This window comes from Engystomops pustulosus, chromosome 7, assembly GCF_040894005.1.
Source record: "Engystomops pustulosus chromosome 7, aEngPut4.maternal, whole genome shotgun sequence".
In the NCBI taxonomy this organism is placed as follows: Eukaryota; Metazoa; Chordata; class Amphibia; order Anura; family Leptodactylidae; genus Engystomops; species Engystomops pustulosus.
In genome coordinates this window covers 105,256,430-105,282,320 of record NC_092417.1, presented here as the reverse complement: position 1 = coordinate 105,282,320, position 25,891 = coordinate 105,256,430, and the positions used below count along the sequence as shown (strand labels likewise).

The following is a 25,891-nucleotide window of genomic DNA, read 5'->3' as shown; positions in this document are numbered from 1 at the left end:
ATGTCACATTATCATAAATAATTATATGTACAATGCTTTATTTTAATACTGGGTTATGAAATGGATTTTGTTTGAGCTAAAAAAAAAAAGAAAGAAAGAAATGTAAATTAATTTCTTCACATTAAGTTATTTTATTTCAGGATGTCTGTAAAATAACATAAATAGAGTTCAATAACCTACATTTACATTATACAGACATGATGATTAAGGTTAAATATGGATTTTATTAAACCAGGGACTCTTGCTTATAGATCCATGCCCTCCTTCCTTCTAAGATCAACGTTTAAATCATGCTAATGAACATGAAGGTTATTTTCTGGGGGTAATAACATAGAAAAATGTAGTCGGTAACAAGTACCTCCAATCCCGGCTCACACCACAGAATATGGACAAACCCTCTTCTCCTTATGTGCACGGACCGGTCAGGAGCACGACTGTAAGAACAGCAAACAGAAGCATATAGCCACGAGTCCAGCACAAAGAGATGCAGAGGTAAAATAACTTCTTTATTCTTCAACGGTTAAAAGCTTCCATAGGGAACATCACAGATAGCGTCACAGACCGACGCGTTTTCGACACGACAGTGTCTTTATCAAGGTCTAGTAAAACACATATGGACTTACTATTTGAAGGAACCGTGTCCAAAGAGTTCCGCCCCGCACAGCTATGAAGCTTGTCACGTGATCGGAGCTGATTGGACCGAGGTCCATGCAAGTAAGCTAAAACATTATAGTGTAAAAGAACATACATATTTTCTGGGGGTGTTACATGAGCCCCTCTGTATTTCATCTTCACAGTCTTACCCTCTCTCACCGCCCCCCATGCTCCCACAACACTTTCCCTTCCCTCTGCCAGATGCAATCGCACTGCAGCTGTGGGAGGTAAGAACTGCTCCCTGCACAGTTTAATAGCCTGTGAATCTGCAACACAGAGGTGCTCTGTTAACAACCCCAGGAGCCCTTCAAGGTCATCAGCATCATTTTAAAAGTTAAGTTTAGAAGCAGAAGGCCATGAATAACAAAAATAAGAAGATAAACAAAGTCACTGTGCCTGGATCCATGAGTAAGGGCCCCTGGTTTATCATGATGGATTTTGATGGTAATTTTTTTAAAACTAAATCAGAAAGGGTATAAAAAATATATGTTCATGTGACTTTTTGATGCCTGAAAATAATGTACTTCACTATAACTTAATGATTTTTGTACTGTAGCAGAACATATCTGTTTTTATGCTATCTGGTTAAATATTTTGATTGTCTATTTCTATTCATTTTTTTCCCCGGGCTTCTCTTCTCTGTTCATAGAATTTAACGACTTGCAGCAGCCTCACGGCCATCGGCAGCAATCCAGAGCTAACGGATTGAGGTCTTTGGAGAGTTTGCTCTGTTGGTGCAAATGGCTGATAACACCACAAGTTGCCAGCAGTAGATGCAATTATGGTGTTTTCTAAGAGGCTTTTATCTTCTATTGTAAACCTAACTGATGCAAAGAATAGCCAACAATTAGGAAGTATCAGACTATAATTAAGCCAAATTATGAGAGTGAAAATGGTAGGATATGGTATTTATTAATAAATAATAATAATGCTATGTAATTTAAACAAAAAAATCATCAACAATTTCTAAAAAAATATGTTTGAGGTAAAAAATTTTCTCAGAAATAGGGGTTTCCCTGGTGATAAATTTTTCATGCAGATTAGCTTTCGCGGAAATTCCCTGTTCTAAAACTTTCTAAATGTTTGTGGACATTAGATATGGCCTTGAGTGAGGTGAAAGTTAATATCAAGGCTATGGAAGACAGAATAATTAAGAATGAGGTGGCATGGGAGGAAGTACAAAAGAGATAAAATAAATAAAGATCTAAAGGAAAATTCTTGATTCAGGGAGCCAATCTAGATGTGACAATGTGAGCTAATAGAGTCCCTGAAAAAATAACAGGGGATGATCTAGCAGGTTTCTTCACAAAGTGGTTCCAGGAATTGATAGGGGAATTGATCAATTGTCTGAGGTTTTTCATGTGGAGAGGGCACATTGGATGCCAGCCAAGAGTAGATCACCAGGAACATCACCTTGTACAATGCTAGTGCGACTACTGTCTAGCAGAGAAAAACAGAGAATTTGAAACAGCAAAGGTCTAAGGTTCTAATGTTATGATTTTCCCAGATTACTCTACAGAAATTCAGAAAAAAGGAACTGGGTTTATCAAGGTCAAGAGGAAATTGTGAGATAGAGGAGTTAAATACTCCCTAATGTATCCAGCTAGACTTAGGGTAAAGAGACAGCCCATTTTTTTTGCATCCAGAATAAAATGACTTTATTTGAAAACCAGCTCACGGTGTTGCCCGGGATAGTAAATAACTGCTCTTAGCTACAACAAAATAGAATAGGTTAAAAAAATATTTTATATATATCTATATAATGTGTCAGACTATCTGTCTCTGACACTCTCATTCCAGTAACTGTCTGTCTGTGGCAGTCTCATTCCAGTTACTGTCTTTCTGACACTCGCATTCCAGTGACTTTCTGTTTCTGACACTTTCATTCCAGCTGCTGTCTGTCTCTGACACTAGTAGTGTAGATTTGTACCGTGTTAGCCATGGAGAGCAGAAGAGGGGTTAAGAAATCAGGTGATACCTTTTTGAGGCTAACTGAGTATATTTGATGGTGAGCTTTCGAGAATACTAGTTCTCTTTGTCGCTGGAATGAGACAGTAGCTGGAATGAAAGTGTCAGAGAGATTGAGGTACAGGCACCTGGTCACCTGTATGAATGTGCTGGCACGTTTTAAACCTGCTTTTCTGATGGAAGTCTCAGGGCACTCCGGACAACCAGTTGTTTCAGGTTTGGTGGTTGCTGGAAGGACAGGAGAGGAGGGACTGGAAATATTTCTTTTTGTCTTATATCTTTATGCAGAATCGGTTGGAGTTCCTTGGCAATACATACATATACACACACACACACACACACACACACACACACACACTTAGCTTTATATATTAGATTAAATGAATAGATGAAAGAAGAAGTTGAAAAAGACACGGGGCATCTGGTTCAGGCAAGGATATGCTAAGGAAGGACCTAAGGAGGTAATGATTTGGGGTTGAATTCAGAAGATGTTTAATCCCTTCCTTCTTCTCTTTTATTTTGCATGTATTAACATTTATAAAATATGAAAATGATAATTCATCTTTTTATATTGTTCTGCTTATTATTTTAAAGATTATTATTAGATTTAGTAGTAGTAGTAGAAGTAGTAGTTACAAAGTTGTGTAATTGTATGTCTTGGATTGGAACAGCATCAAAAATAAAAACTGAATACTACCCTGTTTCCCCGAAAATAAGACAGTGTCTTATATTAATTTTTGCTCCTAAAGAGGCACTAGGTCTTATTTTCAGGGGATGTCTTATTTTTCCATGAACAAGAATTTACATTTATCATTGAACAAAAAAATCAACTTTTCTAACATCCTTATGACTCTCCAAACTCTGAAATTTGTGCTGTATTTCTTGTGATTCCATTTCTATTAGAATCATGGGCCCCAATCTCTCATGTTTAGTAAAAGCCCTTTCCATAAATGACCCCTTCTTATTCTGGTAGCTCCTGGTATCACATTTGCAGCACAACAGCCAGTGATTTAATTCCATGAAATCATTCCCATGTCACAACCTTCTACAGCATCTACAAGATTTACTAATACTAATGTATGGCGCGGGGGGAGCTGCGGCAATGATTGCTGCTAGGTCTTATTTTCAGGGGAGGACTTATATTTCTAAGCCTGAATAAAATTGTACTAGGTCTTACTTTCGGGGGATGTCTTATTTTAGGGGAAACAGGGTATTATTTTACTCCTACTAAAATGGTTAACTTGCTCTTTTTAATATCATATGTCACAGTCTTTGATAAACATCTATTATAGTAGCTTGTATAGTTCAGATTAATTTGCCAGAAGTCCCAAATATTCTCATAATGAGCATTAAACACATGGAATGTTTTAGAAGGAGAATGCCTATGAGTGCCATTTACTAATTCAGCTTACTCGTAAAGCAATTATCTTATGTGCGAGACAGTAAAGGGGCAACAACAATTTATTGCATCTTATTATTTTAACTCTCAGACATACGGTACGTGGTGTTGCGAAGAGGCTCTACTATGCTGAATCTTACTATGAGTCACAGCAGGGGGACAACTTGTACCAATCTATTGTTGCATTTTGATATCTGGTATTGGGTTTTCAAGGATGCTGATTAGGTTGAATGCTAAAATCACAATATGAATGTGTTTCCAGGGCTAAATTTGGCCATCTCTTGGGAAATATGAAATACACTTGCATTATTTAATGAACTCATCTACCAATTTAACTCTGTGAAAAGGAAGTAGCATTGGTGTTTCTTGGTAAATTTTATCAAAATATATTTTACTGTATAGAACATTTTCTTAATGGAATTTGATGTAAAAATATGTGCATTTAGATACATTTTAATTGTTCAACATGTGTGATAGTTTTTGGCCGGCTTCAGGCAGACAGCCATAAGACCACACCAGAGCGTCTTTCAATTGTGCACAGTTCTAATACAGTGTTTGAAAGTGTGGGACAGGGTATGCTCTGCTGCCGCAACAGCTGTTAGGTGTGGTACACCACTGTCTATATAACATAATTTATTTATGAGAATACTAGGAAATTCTCCTCTTTTAACATACAATTTACAAATAAGTTATACTGTTGCACTGTAAGATTTTCTGTAATTAACAAAGTCAGGAACAACTCATAATCGATTTTCCTTTGTTTTATTTTTTACACTTTAGCATTTAGAGTCACGGATGCACACATTTATAGTCTATACATAAACACAATGGCCCACATTTATCAAAACTAAATGTGGGCTATGTCTGTACTATGTGCAGTTTGCCTGTAGAGTGTGCAGGCTGCGGCAGATTCATCAAAAACGTTCTTCATGAATCTGACGCCCCTGCACTGCTCTGGAAGTGTGCACCATTTTCTTGGTGTGCTTTGTTTATGCTGTAGAGTTGTGGTACAGACAAAATTTTGGTGCATGTCGTTAATGAATTTGGCGCAAACTCTGACTAAGCACTAGCTTTTCTGCCCTCTCGGACACAGTTCAGCCATGAACTGGCGCACACAATTTATAAATACATGTACAAGCAGTTTACACCATTTTTCTAGTGCAAAGTCAGACAGAAAACTGGTGCAAACACATTAATAAATGTGGGCCAATATATACGAATAAATATCAATTTTTATACAGTAAAAGTATAATGTAAGATTCTTAAAGAACATCAGCCCTTTTCCCGTAAACTGTATATTTTAGGTTACTCTATTCATGTGCCTAGCTATTGCTTTTTAAAAATTCTTCTTCTTCTTCTGCTATATTCCTCTATCACAAATTTCCTATTTCATTGTTATGCAGAATACCAAAAGAAAACATGGTCTAGTCTCCTCCAAGTGATCAATCACTTAGCTGTTCAGTTATTTGACTCGACACATCACTTAACCAGGCTTCCACATCTATTCCTCCTTTCCAATTAGGAGTGTGAAAGAGACTCAGTGAATACTGCCTAACAATGCAACAGAGATAATTTCAAGAAGACGCTGCAACCTTAGCACTGGAAATGTGCTCCAGACAGTTAAAATATACATATTCCTTGAATATATGGTAATTACCTCATACGGGAAGACATTTTAATAAAAGAAAACCTATGCTTTTTTCAAAGTATATTATCATATACTATGGCAGAGAGCTTTATGCACCTTTGATGTGTACCGAATTTTATACAACTTTCACCATGTAGCATCATAGACTTACAGTACTCACTTACACTCACCGGCCACTTTATTAGGTACACCTGTCCAACTGCTCGTTAACACTTAATTTCTAATCAGCCAATCACATGGCGGCAACTCAGTGCATTTAGGCATGTAGACATGGTCAAGACAATCTCCTGCAGTTCAAACCGAGCATCAGTATGGGGAAGAAAGGTAATTTGAGTGCCTTTGAACATGGCATGGTTGTTGGTGCCAGAAGGGCTGGTCCAAGTATTTCAGAAACTGCTGATCTACTGGGATTTTCACGCACAACCATCTCTAGGGTTTACAGAGAATGGTCCGAAAAAGAAAAAACATCCAGTGAGCGGCAGTTCTGTGAGCGGAAATGCCTTGTTGATGCCAGAGGTCAGAGGAGAATGGGACTGGTTTGAGCTGATAGAAAGGCAACAGTGACACAAATCACCACCCGTTACAACCAAGGTAGGCAGAAGAGCATCTCTGAACGCACAGTATGTCGAACTTTGAGGCAGATGGGCTACAGCAGCAGAAGACCACACTGGGTGCCACTCCTTTCAGCTAAGAACAGGAAACTGAAGCTACAATTTGCACAAGCTCATCGAAATTGGACAGTAGAAGATTGGAAAAAAGTTGCCTGGTCTGATGAGTCTCGATTTCTGCTGCGACATTCGGATGGTAGGGTCAGAATTTGGCGTCAACAACATGAAAGCATGGATCCATCCTGCCTTGTATCAACGGTTCAGGCTGGTAGTGGTGGTGTCATGGTATGGGGAATATTTTCTTGGCACTCTTTGAGCCCCTTGGTACCAATTGAGCATTGTTGCAATTCCACAGCCTACCTGAGTATTGTTGCTGACCATGTCCATCCATTTATGACCACAATGTACCCAACATCTGATGGCTACTTTCAACAGGATAATGCGCCATGTCATAAAGCTGGAATCATCTCAGACTGGTTTCTTGAACATGACAATGAGTTCACTGTACTCAAATGGCCTCCACAGTCACCAGATCTCAATCCAATAGAGCATCTTTGGGATGTGGTGGAACGGGAGATTCGCATCATGGATGTGCAGCCGACAAATCTGCGGCAACTGTGTGATGCCATCATGTCAATATGGACCAAAATGTCTGAGGAATGCTTCCAGCACCTTGTTGAATCTATGCCACAAAGAATTGAGGCAGTTCTGAAGGCAAAAGGGGGTCCAACCCATTACTAGCATGGTGTACCTAATAAAGTGGCCGGTGAGTGTATATGCTGTAGTGTTCCTAGCTCATAGATGTTGCAGTAGATTGCATCCTACACGCAATGTAAAATGAAAAAGACCTGCCATATAATTTGTGGTGCACATTCACGATGCAGTAATACATGGTGCATGCAACATGCCTCAACACGCCACAGCTTGTCGGTGAAGATAGCTCCCAGCTTCTGCACATGTGCTTGAGGCAAAACACTGATATAGATGTTAGTGAAGGTGGTGCTGTTGACAATATTTCCATAGCAGAGGAGTGCCAACAAAATCTTGGCATGATTATATTTTTGCCATTCTACGGTTGCCAAGTATGTAGCCACCATTGTCCTAGTTATTTAAATAGTTTAGAAAATAAAAACACAGTTGGTTGTCACTTTACCACTGATTCCAACCACTATTAATCCATGTCGCACACATGAAAATCTGTAATTCTCAACCCTATAAAATAGTTCATAATGGTCCAGATGAGAGGCTTATACTTGAAAATGGAAATCGACTGATAGGTGTCCTCACTTAGTTTAGATTATGTTCATTGATTTAAACAAGAAAACAAAGAGGGGAGGGTAAGCGAGTAGGTGTCACATCCAAAATATACTAATCAGATCCAGAGAAGAAAAACAGCGGATGTGTAGAAAATATCAATTTATTAATTCATAAACAAGACAATAAAAACATTTAAAAACCCAATGAAGGGAATGACAAACATAAAGGACTCTCCTCAATAAGGTATTCCTCACGTAAATGACAAAACAAAAATAGAAAAAATTAACAAGGCTGTCAATTAGATATATATATATACACATCATCCCAATAATGGGGTCCAAATAATGCTTAAGAAAAGATTATATACAAATAAAGTGCATCGTGGATTCAATCACAGACAGTTTCACTACAACAATGTAATATAAAACACAAAGATGGTAGTGCACAAATAAAGTGTTGTGTGCAGAGTAATAGCAGCCAAGAGAACATAAGGGAGTAGGTTCAAGTGAATAAAACAGAAAGTAAATGCATCATATTACCTAGTATAATGTATGAGGGGGAGAGCCCACGGATGCCCATTGATTTAAATATTTTCTTTAAAGGGAACCTACCACCACAAATCTACCTATAAAGGTAGATTGGGTGGTAGGTGGATCAATGGGACGTGAGGATAGCCCTTTTAAGGGCTAATCCTCACGTCCCCACACTTTTTTGATAACTTTTATTAGATATATATTCAAATTTACTCATGCGGCTACTGGGGCGTGGAGTAGCCGCATCTGAGGTTACACGAGGCGGCTACTCCACGCCCCGGTAGCCACTTTACCCCTCCTACTCACCCATCTTTGGCGCGCAGCTGCGTGCCCTCGTCCGGCGATCCTGCCGTCTGCGCATGCGCAGAAGAGCAGGCCCGCGCCTGTTTCGCAGCAGTGACCGCGCAGGCGCGGGCCTGCTCTTCTGCGCATGCGCAGACGGCAGGATCGCCGGACGAGGGTGAGTAGGAGGGGTAAAGTGGCTACCGGGGCGTGGAGTAGCCGCCTTGTGTAACCTCAGATGCGGCTACTCCACGCCCCAGTAGCCGCATAAGTAAATTTGAATATATATCTAATAAAAGTTATCAAAAAAGTGCAGGGACGTGAGGATTAGCCCTTAAAAGGGCTATCCTCACGTCCCATTGATCCACCTACCACCCAATCTACCTTTATAGGTAGATTTGTGGTGGTAGGTGCCCTTTAAATGAATGAAAAACTCTAAAATATTTGAATATGGTTATTGATTTTAATAATAATAATTACAACACATTTTAATGTTTAGATTACCCCTTATCTCTTACATATAAACTTCAGCTCAGTATGAGAATTTTTTTTTCCATCTTGACTAGAGTGCGACAGAGATTATAAAGGATGGTAACTGATTTATTGAGATTCCACAAATTAGATCTATGTTTCGTTATGTTCAAAGTCTTTCTCAAGCTGTCTATCTGTGTTAACCAACTTTGAAATTTGTGATAGTGATTTTCTATCCGTTCAGAGAGGCAATTCTATTAATCAAACAGGTTTCAATTACCTTCTCTCATTTATACACTTACTTCTAAGAAGCCTGAACATATTGAGTGAGTGAAATTGAGAATCCCTGGTAAAGGAGGTTAAAACAGTGACAGGTTCAAATAGAAGTTCAGTTATGCAGCTGCAGAAAGAATCTATGACTTTTAAGGCAGGTAATGCACAGACATGTGGAAAATGTAGAGTTGTCCATATTTAGTTGAAGATTTTCCTGTATATCCCATCATTGCAGGAAACTATTATTTATCTTTCATTGGCCTACATGTTTATGTACAAGAAAAAAAATGTTTTATCATGGACCCAGTTTCTGGCCCTTTAATTGGCATATCAAACTTTTTCTTTTTCTTTTAGTTTTTTTTTTTTTTTACATATAAATGACTCAATTAATATATTATGAGACAGTTTAAGAAATTGTCTGATTTGGATAAGTTTTAACCATGTAAATTTGCTTTAATATATTGGGATCAAATATTTTCACCAGTAAGAATTTTTGAATTACACAATTGCCACTAAATTCAGTTGACTATCACTTTGATTTGATGTAAATTAAATCCCCAAAGGCAAAATAACTTTTTGTTGGATAGCAGAATGGGGGCTTGAATAGATAAAGGGGTTGGCCACTCTTTTACATAAGTTGCCCTTGTGCCTCTACTGCCTTAATAATAATTCCTGAATGTTCTTTAAATGATTCAGCAGTCCTGCTACTTACTTTATATCTGTCTGTGAACTCTCTGTGGATCTTTGTTTACATCTCGGTGTACTGATCAATAGCAGTGGCCTGTAGCAGCAGATTATGATTCATCCTGTTCTTTTCCTTCCCCTCTCCCTGTGTCAGATAGTGAGCACTCACTGCAAGAGAAAGAGACCCAGTGGGTGACGCCATTAGCATGGATTGAAGGATTGAGAAACAGAAAGTTATGTATGTATTCAGAGGCCAGCATGGTGATAACAGGGAAAGACTGAAGCTCTCAAAAGATGCAAATATACAGGTACATATACATGCATAGACATGTCTAATGGAAAACATGTATTAAAAAGTGGCCCACCCCTTTCTTGTATCTATATTTTCTATTGCGGTAGCAGGGACAGTCATTTGGGTAATAAAAAGATTTTGCATTGTATTCACTTCAAAATAGGAATTCTCACATCCCCCACTTTTCATTTGTTCCTTTTTTATATCCTTGACACAGGCCAGAGTCAGTGTATTTCCTCTGTTTTATAATAACTCTCCAACTCTGAGTGGCTTTACAGAAATCCAGTTACCTCCTGGTACCCTGTCTTGACATCTATGGACACTAAGGTAAAGATGATGGTTTCAGGTATAACCCATTATTGTAAATTTACTTTTCTAGTTGGTAAAGATTCAAGTTATCTGTTTTATACTTTTTTACGTTTATTCAATTATTTATTGTTTGAAATGGGAGTTTTAGTAAATTCATCCCCAAATTTTAATCTATACCAAAATAGGCTCTTGTTCTATATAAGTAGTATAGTCTCTGCACTCAAAATACATTCCAAAATAAGAACGGCATTATTATTACTTTTTATTATTTCATATTTAGAGAGTTGTGTGTAATGCCTTTTTTTCTTTTGCATATTACATTACATTTTATTTATCTAAATGAATGGAGTGGCCAGCTCCAGAAGTGGTATGTGGTTAAATAATATAAAAATAGTGATACAGTATAAAGGAAATGTCCTTTCATTGGCTCGGTTTGTTTTATATATTTATCAAATAATTTTTATGGATCAAAACAGCTATGGTTGGAAAAAACTAATAAAAGTTAGCACAACAAAAACTGCCAAATCAAAAACAGTTCACATTTAAAGCCAAAAATATCTAAAAATTGGACTTAATGACTAGAGATGAGCGAGTAGACTCGTCAAAGTATACTGCTCGGTCGAGTATTAGCATACTCGGACCGGCTCGTTACTCGGACGAGTATCTCGCCGGCTCGGCATTGAGCACTAAATTAATAAAATAAATTGAATAAAAGTATTTTAATTGTAAAAAAAAAAAATATATAACACTATTCTTCACTTTCCAGGTGTTCGCGCGTGTCTCCCGCTAAGTTAGGAGATGTTAGGAACATCTGTAATGTGAAGAATAGTGTTCTTTCAATGTGTTCTGCACTTAAATGGTCCTGAATCAAAACATTAAAACAGTGAATACAGGACAATTTAACTATTCGTGCACATCTCCTAACTTAGCGATAGACATGCGCGCAAACCTGCAATGTGAAGAATAGTGTTATTTCAATGTGTTCATACAAGTAAAACATCTGCAAACATCTGGAATATTTTTTTGCACTGTTCTTTTAATGTTCTGTTTTATTTAAAAAATGCTCGGGTCTCCCATTGACTTCAATGGGGCTCGTTATTCGAGATGAGCACTCGAGCATCGGGAAAAGTTTGTATAACGAGCACCCGAGCATTTTAGTGCTTGCTCATCTCTAATGACATATAGTACAATGTGGCATACCAATATGTTTGATGTCTAAGGGACCCCTAGGAAATACATTTATGAGAAATAAAGTGATTAAAATAGCCTTTCTCTTGATTTCCTTGCAGTCTAAGACTTGCATGGTGTCATAGATAAGATGGTGGTGCATTTGTGGTTCATGGTCTGTTTAGCGGTATTTTGCACTGAGATTTTATGTTGTGCTGCCCTGGTTTAATTCATTTGGCTAAAGAAGAAAAGGGTTATAGAGCTCGATAGACTTGCTTTTGGAAGGTCTAAATGTGCAGCAGAAATTGTGCCATAAAATGGTCAAGGAAAAGAATTAAAGAATTAAAAGTGTCAGGAAATAAATGCTGCACCCATATTAGGAGACAAAAAAAAGATGCAATGGTCGGAAAACATTTTTGTGCCGCCAAAATTATCACAAACAACAAAATGCATTATTTTATATATTTTAAGGATAGATAGATAGATAGATAGATAGATAGATAGATAGATAGATAGATAGATATAGAAGCAAAAAAGTGGCAGCACTCCAAGGAATCGTGGAAAAAAATGTGAGGTTTATTCCATCTCTAGCAACGTTTCAGCTGTTAATCAGCCTTTGTCAAGCAATGTAACAGGTGTTCAGCAAGTGTTTAAATAGTTACAACACAGTCATGTTTCACATACGCCCCTTAAAGGCAAAGTAATGTTTACAGATCATCAACAAATTTATACAAAGTTAACAATCCCAGTGATAATTAAATCAACATGTGATTATTGTGTTCCTCATCAGATTTTAATACATATAGAGCATACAATGCATGAAAATTCTTACAGTGATATTTAGTGAAAATGTGATATTTAAAAAAAAAAATAAAATGAATGCATAAAATCATCTGTGTGATTCTATCCCCACGTCGCGCAGGACGCACGCGGCGTCTCCAGTAAGGTAATGCGCATGACCGGACTAGGGAAAGGAAACAGTGTAATGTCACTGCGCAAGTCACGCATGCGTGTAGAGGAAAGGTATTGGGCTTTGCTATATTACAAAAGGTAAGTATAAATAACTTTCTGGCGCATGTGTGCATCATATCATGTTTAAACAAGCGCCATCTTGAAAGAGGGAAACGATCCCTACACAGCCCCTCTAAGGGAGAAATACTCGGACCAGAATAAAAATGGTCAGAAAGAGGCAAACCACATCACAGAAAATTGGACAAAATCATAAGCTGCTGGGACAAAAATTTTTTGTTGCCCAAATTGAAGTGGTCCAAAAATATTGAGGGTCAAAGCATACCTATGCCGCCTAGATCAGGTGATCAAGGTATGAATGTAGGGGTGTACCCCATGGGGGTCGAGTGACACCTTTAGTGTGTCGCACTTCCACATAATGGGGACGACCCACCTCTAGTGGACTATAGGGATGTCCTAGTGACGTGTATGCCTCGGATCGAACTGATACTGTGACGCTTTATATGTAAATTGTAGAGACAACAAAACGTAAAAATGGGCAGCGACAGCCGCTGTTTCCAGACCTCATGGTCCATACAGAAAAACATCAAAGAAAGCAACAGACATATATACAAAAAAATATAAGCGGGGGAATACACACAAAAAAGAAGATTTCGGCATTCTTCTTAATCTGTGCGTGCAGTGCTGTTAGAGTGACAATGAGTGATCTTAAAAAAAGAAAAAAAAAATTAATATCATGGTATCCGATGAACACCAAAACCTAACGGGGAGTAGATCGCAGGTAAGTTAAGGGACATGATGGGCAAGCAGGTGTTTAGAAGATTCTACTGGTCTTGAAATCAACATTCAAGCCATTTGGTTTTAATGTATTTAATCTATGAATCCACTCCAGTTCTCTTCTTTTCAGAAGTTTAGTTCTGTCACTCCCTCGTCTGAGGGGTGGAATCCTGTCAATTAATCTAAACCTGAGTTGGCCTTCCCTATGTTGGCACTCTTTAAAGTGTTTGGGGACCGGGAGATCCTTTCTGCCAATCCTGATCGTATATCTGTGCTGGCTTATACGGATCTTAAAATCTAGTGTGGTTTCTCCTACATACCACAGGTTGCATGGACATTGTAACAAATATATCACAAAGTCAGAATCACAGGTAAGATAATGTTTAATCGAAAAACATTTGTTGGTGATGGGGTGGGTAAAGCTATCCCCCTTCAACATCATTGTGCAGTTGACACATTTTAAACAGGGGAAACTGCCCTTTCTCTGAGGGGCTAACAATGTTTGTCTTAGTGTCCTGCTTGGGCCAATATCGGCTTTAACCAATCTATCTTTTAAATTAGGAGTCCGGCGATAGGACAGGAGGGGAGGTTTTTTGAATTCTTCTATATCTGGAAAAGCATCGGTCAGGAGGTGCCAATTCTTCAATATAACCTTACTGATTTTATTACTTGTTTCTGTATACGTAGACACAAAGGGGATGCGTTTGTCAGTTCTAGTTCTTCTACGAGGATGTAGCAACGTGTTTCTATCAAGACTGTGTACTTTGTTTCTCTGTTCTAGAATTAAAGAAGAGGGGTACCCTCTATTGCTGAATTTAGAAGTAAGTTTGTCAAAATTGTCTTCTAAGAATGAGTCATCTGATACTGTCCGTCGAATTCTAATGAACTGACTGTAAGGCAATGATTTGACCATTTTTCTGGGGTGACAACTGCTGTAATTCAATAAATTGTAGCCCCCACATATGCAAATATTTTTATGAGCGACTGCGAGGAGAGATGCGTCTATGTGTCCCACCATTTCTCTAAAGTCTTGAGATGGTGGCGATACATAGACGACATCTTCCTCATTTGGGTAGGTACCGCTGATGCCCTTCTGTCATTCCAGTCTTTTCTGAATGACATTGACAAGGATGTACAATTTACCTTGGTGTGGTCCAAAAACACAGTGCAATTCTTGGACGTTGATGTGAGCATCAAAGAGGGGAGGATGTGCACTAATTTATACACAAAACCAACTGACAGGAACAATTTATTGAATTACAGCAGTTGTCACCCCAGAAAAATGGTCAAATCATTGCCTTACAGTCAGTTCATTAGAATTCGACGGATAGTTTCAGATGACTCATTCTTAGAAGACAATTTTGACAAACTTACTTCTAAATTCAGCAATAGAGGGTACCCCTCTTCTTTAATTCTAGAACAGAGAAACAAAGTACACAGTCTTGATAGAAACACGTTGCTACATCCTCGTAGAAGAACTAGAACTGACAAACGCATCCCCTTTGTGTCTACGTATACAGAAACAAGTAATAAAATCAGTAAGGTTATATTGAAGAATTGGCACCTCCTGACCGATGCTTTTCCAGATATAGAAGAATTCAAAAAACCTCCCCTCCTGTCCTATCGCCGGACTCCTAATTTAAAAGATAGATTGGTTAAAGCCGATATTGGCCCAAGCAGGACACTAAGACAAACATTGTTAGCCCCTCAGAGAAAGGGCAGTTTCCCCTGTTTAAAATGTGTCAACTGCACAATGATGTTGAAGGGGGATAGCTTTACCCACCCCATCACCAACAAATGTTTTTCGATTAAACATTATCTTACCTGTGATTCTGACTTTGTGATATATTTGTTAAAATGTCCATGCAACCTGTGGTTTGTAGGAGAAACCACACTAGATTTTAAGATCCGTATGAGCCAGCACAGATATACGATCAGGATTGGCAGAAAGGATCTCCCGGTCCCCAAACACTTTAAAGAGTGCCAACATAGGGAAGGCCAACTCAGGTTTAGATTAATTGACAGGATTCCACCCCTCAGACGAGGGAGTGACAGAACTAAACTTCTGAAAAGAAGAGAACTGGAGTGGATTCATTGATTAAATACATTAAAGCCAAATGGCTTGAATGTTGATTTCAAGACCAGTGGAATCTTCTAAACACCTGCTTGCCCATCATGTCCCTTAACTTACCTGCCATCTGCTCCCCGTCAGGTTTTGGTGTTCTTCGGATACCATGATATTAATTCTTTTTTTCTTTTTTTCAGATCACTCATTGTCACTCTAACAGCACTGCACGCACAGATTAAGAAGAATGCCGAAGTCATCTTTTTTGTGTGTATTCCCCCGCTTATATTTTTTTGTATATATGTCTGTTGCTTTCTTTGATGTTTTTCTGTATGGACCATGAGGTCTGGAAACAGCGGCTGTCACTGCCCATTTTTACGTTTTGTTGTCTCTACAATTTACATATAAAGCGTCACAGTATCAGTTCGATCCGAGGCATACACGTCACTAGGACATCCCTATAGTCCACTAGAGGTGGGTCGTCCCCATTATGTGGAAGTGCAACACACTAAAGGTGTCACTCGACCCCCATGGGGTACACCCCTACATTCATACCTTGATCACCTGATCTAGGCGGCATAGGTATGCTTTGACCCTCAATATTTTTGGACCACTTCAATTTGGGCAACAAAAAATTTTTGTCCCAGCAGCTTATGATTTTGTCCAATTTTCTGTGATGTGGTTTGCCTCTTTCTGACCATTTTTATTCTGGTCCGAGTATTTCTCCCTTAGAGGGGCTGTGTAGGGATCGTTTCCCTCTTTCAAGATGGCGCTTGTTTAAACATGATATGATGCGCACATGCGCCAGAAAGTTATTTCTACTTACCTTTTGTAATATAGCAAAGTGTGTGATTTCCTTTCCCTAGTCCGGTCATGCGCATTACCTTACTGGAGAAGCCGCGCGCGTCCTGCGTGACGTGGGGATAGAATCACACAGGTGATTTTATGCATTAATTTTATTTTTTTTTAAAATATCACATTTTTTGATGCACTGTAAGAATTTTCATGCATTGTATGCTCTATATGTATTAAAATCTGATGAGGAACACAATAATCACATGTTGATTTAATTATCACTGGGATTGTTAACTTTGTATAAATTTGTTGATGATCTGTAAACATTACTTTGCATATGCGTATGTGAAACATCACTGTGTTGTAACTATTTAACCCCTTAAGGACGGAGGGTTTTTCGGCTCATTTCTCGCTCTCCAACTTCAAAAATCCATAACTTTTTCATTTTTCCGTTTACAGACCTGTGTGAGGGCTTATTTTGTGTGTAACAAATTTTACTTTCCTGTAATGTTATTTATTTTAACATGCCATGTACTGCGAAGCTGAAAAAAAATTCCAAATTTGGAAAAATTGAAAAAAAACCGCACGTGCGTCATGTTCTTGTGGGCTCAGTTTTTACGACTTTCACTCTTCGCTCCAAATAACATGCCTTCTTTATTCTTTGGTTCGGTACGATCGCGGTGATACCAAATTTATATAGGTTTTATTGTGTTTTAATACATTTTCAAAAATTAAACGAATGTGTACAAAAAAGAAAAAAATTTTTTTGCCATATTCTGACGCTAATAACTTTTTCATACTTTGGCGCACGGAAATGTGTGAGAGGTAATTTTTTGCGAAATGAAGCGACATTTTCATTGCTACCATTTTGAGGTCTGTGCGACATTTTAATCATTTTTTATTTCATTTTTTATGTTATGTAAAAAGGTGTAAAAGTCGCATTTCGGACATTTGGGCGCCATTTCCCGCCTCGGAGGTCACCGCCGGCCGTAACCGGTTTTATATTTTGATAGATCGGGCATTTTGGGACACGGCGATACCTAATATGTTAGTGATTTTTACTGTTTATTATGTTTTATATCAGTTCTAGGGAAAGGGGGGTGATTTGAATTTTTAATATTTTATTAATTTTTTTTATTTCTTAAACTTTTTTTTTTCTTTTTTTTTTCACTATCTTTTAGACCATCTAGGGTACATTAACCCTAGATGGTCAGATCGCTGCTACCATATACTGCAATACTTCTGTATTACAATATATGGCATTTTTGCAGCACATTCATTACAATGAGCCACTGGCTCATTGTAACGAATCTGCAGCTGCCAGACGAAGACCCGAGGCTACCATGGCAACCGATCACCGCCCCCCCCCCCCCATGACGTTTGGGGGCGTGGCGATCGAAAAAAAGATGGCGGCGCCCGCGCGCCGCCGTCTTTTAAATGCCGCCGGCGACTTTGCCGGTGGCAATGGGGGGGGGGGGGTTAATAGCCGCGATTGGTGCTAGCACCGACCGCGGTTATTGGCGGTGGGTGTTTTATGCATTATGCAAAAACCCCCACCTTTATATGAAGAGGACTCAGCCCGTGAGCCCTCTTCATACATCCCTTATACCTCTGCGCCGTAGAACTACGGCGCAGAGCGTTAAGGGGTTAAACACTTGCTGAACACCTGTTACATTGCTTGACAAAGGCTGATTAACAGCTGAAACGTTGCTAGAGATGGAATAAACCTCACATTTTTTTCCACGATTCCTTGGAGTGCTGCCACTTTTTTGCTTCTATATCTACACTCTTTGGGTCTATGGGTGCTATCCTACACTCTCACCATACAGAGTCCATAGAAATACAAAAAGTAAAAAACGGCAGCACTCCATATAGTGAAAAACAAATATGGTTTTTATTGTGCTGGCACATACCCCTTTCCATGATGGCGTCTTTCGATGCCTGGCATGCTTGTGCTCATGTGCGACATGCGCACTACAGCATCTGCTCTCCTTTTCACAGACATGCGCAGTAGCGCTTTGAAGACGCGAACAGCGTCCGTTTGTTTGATTATATCAGGAGGAGGTATCTATACAGGTGAACCACTATTGCACTTTTTCTATTATATGCAATTTATTTATATTGATTGTATGATCGATTATGTAAAATATCGCTGCACTAAGGTGGAATCTATGGGGCAGATTTATCAAGTGTCTGAAAGTCAGAATATTTCCAATTGCCCATGGCAACCAATCACAGCTCCCCTTTAAAATATTCATGAGCACTGGTGAAATGAAAGCTGAGCTGTTATTGGTTGCCATGGGCAACTGGAAATATTCTGACTTTCAGACTGCTTGATAAATTTGCCCCTATATGTTTTATATATGCATATGATCACAACAGATCACACACTGTATTATATGTATATACTGATCACTTATGTTTACTATGATTATGATGTCATCACAATGTGACTATAATGTATCATGACACACTTGGCTTGACAAAGGCTGGGATACAGCCGAAACGTCGCACAAGGTGGAATAAAAACCACATTTGTTTTTCACCATATGGAGCGCTGCCGTTTTTTACTTTTTAGATAGATAGATATGAGATAGATAGATAGATAGATAGATAGATAGATATAGCTTTCAGAAGATGGTACCTTTCACTCAAGTCACTATACAGGCCACCTATTTCTGAAGTGGATGAGATGGATTCCTAACAATAGCTTTAAATTGCCAGAAGCCTCATAGACCAAAAAACACTCTCCAGATTAACACCAATAACCTGTCCTATCCTCCTGATAATCTTCTCGAGGAAGACAAGGAAGCATCCAAGATACCCAGGGGGAGTGACGCTGGATGCCCGAGCAAACAACAGAATACATTCCCCCACTGTGTCCATAACTGAGGACCTAAATAAGTCCTAAATACAGGCAGTCCCCGGGTTACATACAAGATAGGGTCCGGAGGTTTGTTCTTAAGACGAATTTGTATGTAAGTCGAAACTGTATATTTTATAATTGAAGTTCTTGACAAATTTTTTTCTTTTGTCCCAGTGACAATTGGAGTTTCAAAACTTTTGCTGTAATTATCTATAAAGCTTCATTACAGACAACTTACAGCTGATTACTGCAGTGTGGGACTATAGTAAAGCATTCAGAGAACTTCACGAGACGTCACAGTGGGCAGAGGGGTCCGTCTGTAACTATGGGTCATCTGTAAGTCGGGTGTCCTTAAGTAGGGGACCGCCTGTAAAAAGTATTTTTCAGTTCAATTCAGTAAAGTCATCTTCCCAAAAGCAGATTGCGGCAGTTGAGCAAAATATACTTTAGTTTGGTAGGATGCAAGTCCATATAGAAGAGAAATTAAATTAAAATAGCTTCATATGTCTATAATAAACAGAATTGTAGAAAGCACAGTATTGATAATAAATGCTATATATTGTATACTATAATACAGTATATCCCTAAAAATACAATGATAATATTTATCTAAATATTAAGACATTCATACATTTATCATTGAGTGTACATATTTATAATGTTTCCTATCATAGAACCATGGTAAGAACAAAGTACTGTTTCTAATGCAGAGCAGAAGCCACCGCCACATTACTATGTATTGCACATTGCAGCTCTTACTGCTTCACTGAGCTTTGCTGGACTGTTTCTGATGGGTGATGAGCTGTTATGAAAATTAATCTTATCCTTTACTATCTTGAGCTGACCTCTCTCAGGTTGCATGAATTTTTGCTGAAGGTACCAGGAGATTGCTTTACTGGCAAATGCTTGCTTCGGTTTTCCATACCATGTTATGAATCTTTTTACCACATTTCAATATTGGTATCCATAGGATAAACCAATTGTTTGAAATAGGTAGGGATGTTCAGTTCCTAGTTAATAAGAAGGTGATCAATGTCACAAGGCCTTTATCTAAATAGAATGAATCCAATACATTTTGCATTAAAGTATATGTGGATTGTCTATTGATTTTTATGTGGACTGTGTAATTCTTAATTTCTCCTTTGATGGCAGCATGGGAGAATAAAATAGTTGCTTTCAGACAGGGGTGGATTAAGATTGACATATTGCCCCTACAAGTCTGGAATTCACTTCCTACATATGGTATTAGAATCAAGCTTCTTGGAGAATGCCTGCGTTCAATCTGTAGTTTCAGGACCTTTGTAGAACCTTCAAATGTCATTCAATGGCTCCTGTGTACGTGTATATTGAGAGCAGGAGCAGATAGATTTCTTCCTATTTATATATAATTTTAAAAATCTGCTCTGGCCTTTATTCAACATGCACCTTTATTGTTCAAGTGTGAAAGGAGTGCTGCTGTTTTCTTCCACACTTTCTATACAAAGGGCCTGTGCAGAAGAAAAATACCCATCTTCACAGTTAAAAAATTTGTATGATCTTGGGGCAATTCGGCGCAAATCGGAAAATTTGGGGTAACCCAGCGGCAAAACCCGATTCGGACCCTTAGTAAATGTGCCCCAATATGTGACTGCCAGAGAACAAAATTTTAGCAACAATCAAGAAGAACTTAATGATATTGCACAATAGCTCAAGTGTCCAAGCTGGAGGGATTTTTTTCAGACTGAGTAAGGGGCCATGTATGTGTATATATATATGTGTATGTATATGTATATACTGCTGCCTGAGAAGTTAATACAGAGAATCACTAGAAAATTGATGTGTGTTGTAGTTCTTCTGATCATGAATGCTAGCAGGAGCTGAGAAGGGCAACCGAAGGGCAACCGAACACGGTTCATATACTATTGGATTTTCAGATGATATATGAGCATTTTTTTTATAGATCTACACCGTAAAGGCTGTGGTGCTTTGAAGGAAATATGCCACTCGGGTAGAACTATGGACACTTACAGGTGGGCCTTTTCTTCATTGTTCTGAAACTTCTTTCATTAGTCTTAAAATACCTGTATAAAGATAAAAAAAAGACTTTGTAGAATATGCTAATGAGTGCTGGGTGCTCCTGTAGACGTCACACAGGTGGACCAGCGCTCCTACAGCATGTGCTATCGTAGCCTCCCCTCTTCCCCTGTCTGATAGCTTAATCGGCTATCGGGGAGTATTGTGAATTCTAGCTTCTTAACTGCGAGCTAGACTGAGCATGCGGGAGACTTCCCGAGTTTTAAGTCACATCACCGGCTCTTGGACAGGGGAAAATGAGTGGGATGGTACAATAGCTGGCTTTTTTTAATCTTCATACAAATGTTGCAAAACTAATGAAAAGAAGAGCCATAACAATGAGGGAAAATCTCACCTGTAAGTGTTCTTAGTTCATATCATGTCTACCTGAGTGGTAGATTTCCTTTCAAAAAAATTCATCCAAAATCATCCATGCACAAGCAAATTTAGGCAGGCTACTATATACCTAGCAAATATGTGGGAATATGCAGCTTCCTTCCTTTCTTCTTCCCCTTTCTTTTTATGTATTTTATTTCCTATCACAGATATGTCACATACATATACACCGATGTATACATAAAACAAGGAATTAACACTGGAGAGTAATAACATAAAAACTTAAACTTACACGAGTACATACCTACAAACGAACATATAGACACAAAGCCAGGCAAGACTGACTTGGCATGAATCATGAGCAGTTTTTATTGAACTCTAATTGTAACAGAGCAACTTTGCTGTCAAGATAAACATTAATACTGTCAAACTAATTAAAGAAACAATAAGCAAATAATGGCTTCTAATTAGATCTTTTTTTCTACTTAAAATTCTATTCTGTCTCTGATACTTGAGGGTGAATGGCACATGAATCATCCCAGACCCATGCTATAATGGCTTTGAAGTATGTAAAGTTTTGCTGTATTATAAGAATTTATGAATACCTTTTGAATTCTTTCTTAATCTTCGGCTGTTAAAATGTTCAAAAAGCAGCTGCTTTTACTGATTACAATATCAATGTAATTAGGTATTAAAATTCCTCTGTACACATTTTTAATATTCACCTGCCTTGATGGCTTAGTTCTTGTCATTAATCTATTTTACATAACTAAGTTAGCTTAGAATATTACAGGAGAATTTAACATTCTGTTTCAGCTCATGACAGAAATTCATAAGAGACAAAAGTGACGGCTGTCAGTGATTATAAAACAAGCTGGAAACTTTAGAAAAGTAGAGAAAAGCGAGTTCCAGATAGTGTCCAATGTAGAAGCTATACCAGAGGCTTGTGTAGAAAGGAGCGAGAAGGCAGCACCATGTGTCGCCCCAGCATTTCATTTATCTTCTTCAAATTCCTTTAGTATAGAATGATTTGTGACATACACTAACACCCAAGCAACTAAAAGTAACAGAGCAACCAACAAAAAAAACCTTGTGTTTTTTATATGAGGATTTCATTGTACGCAGCATGCCAATGATAAATTATTAGGAATACTGGTTGCTCCAGGCACCTTTTACAATATACCCATCTCTGTTCAAGATTTAAATCAAGAAGAATATTGAATTCTTTATCATATTGGGTAGGTCACATTGATATATGCTAAATAGAGATGAGCGAGTATACTCGTCCGAGTATACTGCTCGGTCGAGTATTAGGATACTCGGACCGGCTCGTTACTCGGACGAGTATCTCGCCGGCTCGAGATCGAGCAGTAAATTAATAAAATAAATTGAATAAAAGTATTTTTATTGTAAAAAAAAAATATTACACATGTTTGCAGATGTTTTACTTGTAAAATCACATTGAAATAACACTATTCTTCACTTTGCAGGTGTTCGCGCGTGTCTCCCGCTAAGTTAGGAGATGTGCACGAACATCTGGAATGTGAAGAATAGTGTTCTTTCAATGTGTTCTGCACTTAAATGCTCCTGTGTTCACTGTTTTTAATGTTTTAATTCTATTCTTCACATTGCAGGTGTGCGCGCGTGTTTCCCTATAGGTTCGGAGATACGCGCGCACACCTGCAATGTGAAGAATAGAATTAAAACATTAAAAACAGTGAAAACACGAACATTTAAGGGCAGAACACATTTAAATAACACTATTCTTCACTTTGCAGCTGTGCGCGCGTATCTCCGAACCTATAGGGAAACACGCGCGCACACCTGCAATGTGAAGAATAGAATTAAAACATTAAAAACAGTGAACACAGGAGCATTTAAGTGCAGAACACATTGAAAGAACACTATTCTTCACATTCCAGATGTTCGTGCACATCTCCTAACTTAGCGGGAGACACGCGCGAACACCTGCAAAGTGAAGAATAGTGTTATTTCAATGTGTTCTTACAAGTAAAACATCTGCAAACATCTGGAATTTTGTTTTTTTTGCACTGTTCTTTTACTGTTCAGTTTTATTAAAAAAATGCTCGGGTCTCCCATTGACTTCAATGGGGCTCGTTATTCGAGACGAGCACTCGAGCATCTGGAAAAGTTCGTCTCGAATAACGAGCACCCGAGCATTTTAGTGCTCGCTCATCTCTAATGCTAAACATGAACAGGGCACATTTACTAAAAACAGTGTAAACTGCACTATGTGCCGTTTGCCTGTGTAATATGCAGATTCAGGATCTCTGTTGCATATTCTTCATAAATCTGGTGCTCTCTACACTGCCCCGACAGAGTGCAACATTTTGTTTTTGGTGTACCTTTGTGTAAGGGTTGTGACACATTTCTGTTGGACATGATAAATGTATTGCAACAGAATGCCCATTTCAGTGCAGAAATTTGTGTTGCATCGGGTACAGTGCAGCCTCAGTATAGTGGGTATATTGCATGTCTGTGCATTCCAAACTGTCGCAAAGGCTGTAATAATTCTGGGCCACAGTATAAATGATAGATAGGTGTAAACCCCCCACACAACAGCAGAGACATATATGACACATCCAACTGCCAAGGGATCTGTGTGAGTAGTAACTTGGGAAAACTATTTAATAGTTTCCTGAATAAGAGGATGTTTAGCTTTTTCACCCAACACTATATCCCCAAGAGCCAAGCAGGGTGCATGCCAAACCATTGCACCACCAACCCCCGATGCAACCTATTTTGTGGACTTTAGAAAGGTCTTTGATGCAGTGTGGTACCCAGGTCTCTTCCTGGAATTATTGTAGAGTTGAATAGGTGGGAAAGTCTTCAATGTCATTAAGAGCTACTACACTGAGAATACCTGAAGTGTGAAGGTAAACAGAAAGAGAATGGCCTACTTCCAGCAGAGCTAAGGGAGAGAGCCCTAGTGCCCTCCTCTGCATCAGGACTCACCCTCCATGATATTGAGTTGAAATTTCTACTACACACAGATGACCTTCTCATATTGTCACCAACTGAATGAGGTCTCCATGATTTACATATTGTCCTGGAGACCTCTAAGTTTTTATATGCAAAGGTTTTGATGCTTATGGATAGTGTAATGGTATGATTTAGCAGGTTTAAGAAAATCTATCTGGCTTAGTCACATTATTATCTGACTTGGGGTTGGTAAAAGGCAAGTGGCTAACATGAGGAAACATTGATGGAGTGGGCTTTATATTTTATTGCAATTTTAATTATTTATAATCTCACACCAATATTTTCTGTGTCAAAATGCCCTAGAAACATCTTCAAATCTATCTCAGTATTTTATTTCTAATAAAGTTTATATGTAAAAAAGGTGGCATACACCACCATTAATCTCAACCCTAGTGAACACAGGTATTACCAAATTGATATATGAAAGCAGATTGAAAAACATCTACTATTAAAAAATAGGCTTTCAGAATTTCAGAATTTGCTTTTGATGAATCTTAGTACAATCAGTTATGGAGTAATCTACCTCTGAAAAAGCAAACATTGCCTCTCTTCCATTTACTGAGTCTTGTCCCTAAGGGTACCTTTGGTTTAACCAGATATTCTATAAAAGCTCAGGCCTGGTCCTCCAGTGATGATTGTACAGTGATACATGATTCTAGGAGACCGCAGCTCGCTGGCCATTACTGCCTGAGACAGATGACGTTCTGTGTGTCATCATTGTAGTAATATAGTCAATAAGAAAGATTGAGAGAAAACTGTAGTATTATTGTATATAGTCTTTATCTCATGCTGTGCATTGTTTCTTTCTGTCTTATACCTGTTCTGTTCTCATTTTAACTTTATATATAGTTTATGAAGGATGTAGTTCACACTTAATAAAATGCAATTCCTTTTCTATAGTTTGTAAGAAGTGAACTTTAAAGAATAACTGTAGTTTGCCTGACTATGCGTTGGCTTTCTTCAGCCTTATTACAAAGGTTTTGTCTGTTTCTAGATTAGAAAAACCCGAAATATCAATCTGAGCCCCTCATAATGATGTTTATCAACAGAGGAAATATAGGTGACACCTTTATGTCAGTTCTTTCCCTCTGTTCTTTAAACTTTACTATACAGCCCTGATGTACATTACAAGGATAATCATACAGATCCTAAATCATCCGGTGAATAAGCATGTGTGCTCCATTCACTTTTGTAGAACTGCCTGAAAAATGAACTTGTGAATTCTAATAGAAATGAATGGCAGGGGCGTAACTTGAGGGGGTGCAGAGGTTGTGGTCGCACCTGGGCCCAAGAGGTTAAGGGGGCCCTTATGGTGTCACTTTCCCATATGAGAAGACTATTACTATAAACCGTACATTATAGTTGGGGGCCTGGCAAAGACTTTGCATTGGAGTCCACCAGCTTCTAGTTATGCCACTGGTGAATGGTCATGCAGGTGCATCAGTGATTTATGTATTATGAAGATTTATGGGCAATTCTGATC

General features: G+C 38.4%; 1 long non-coding RNA gene across 1 annotated transcript in view; it reads right to left on the bottom strand.

The window, feature by feature from the left end:
• Positions 1–9,817: 9,817 nt before the first annotated feature.
• LOC140068919 (uncharacterized) overlaps positions 9,818–25,891 on the bottom strand; it is a 28,501-nt gene continuing 12,427 nt past the window's right edge. The window contains exon 3 of the long non-coding RNA XR_011848628.1: positions 9,818–9,945. This is a non-coding gene — a long non-coding RNA (uncharacterized lncRNA). The remainder of the gene's footprint in view (positions 9,946–25,891) is intronic.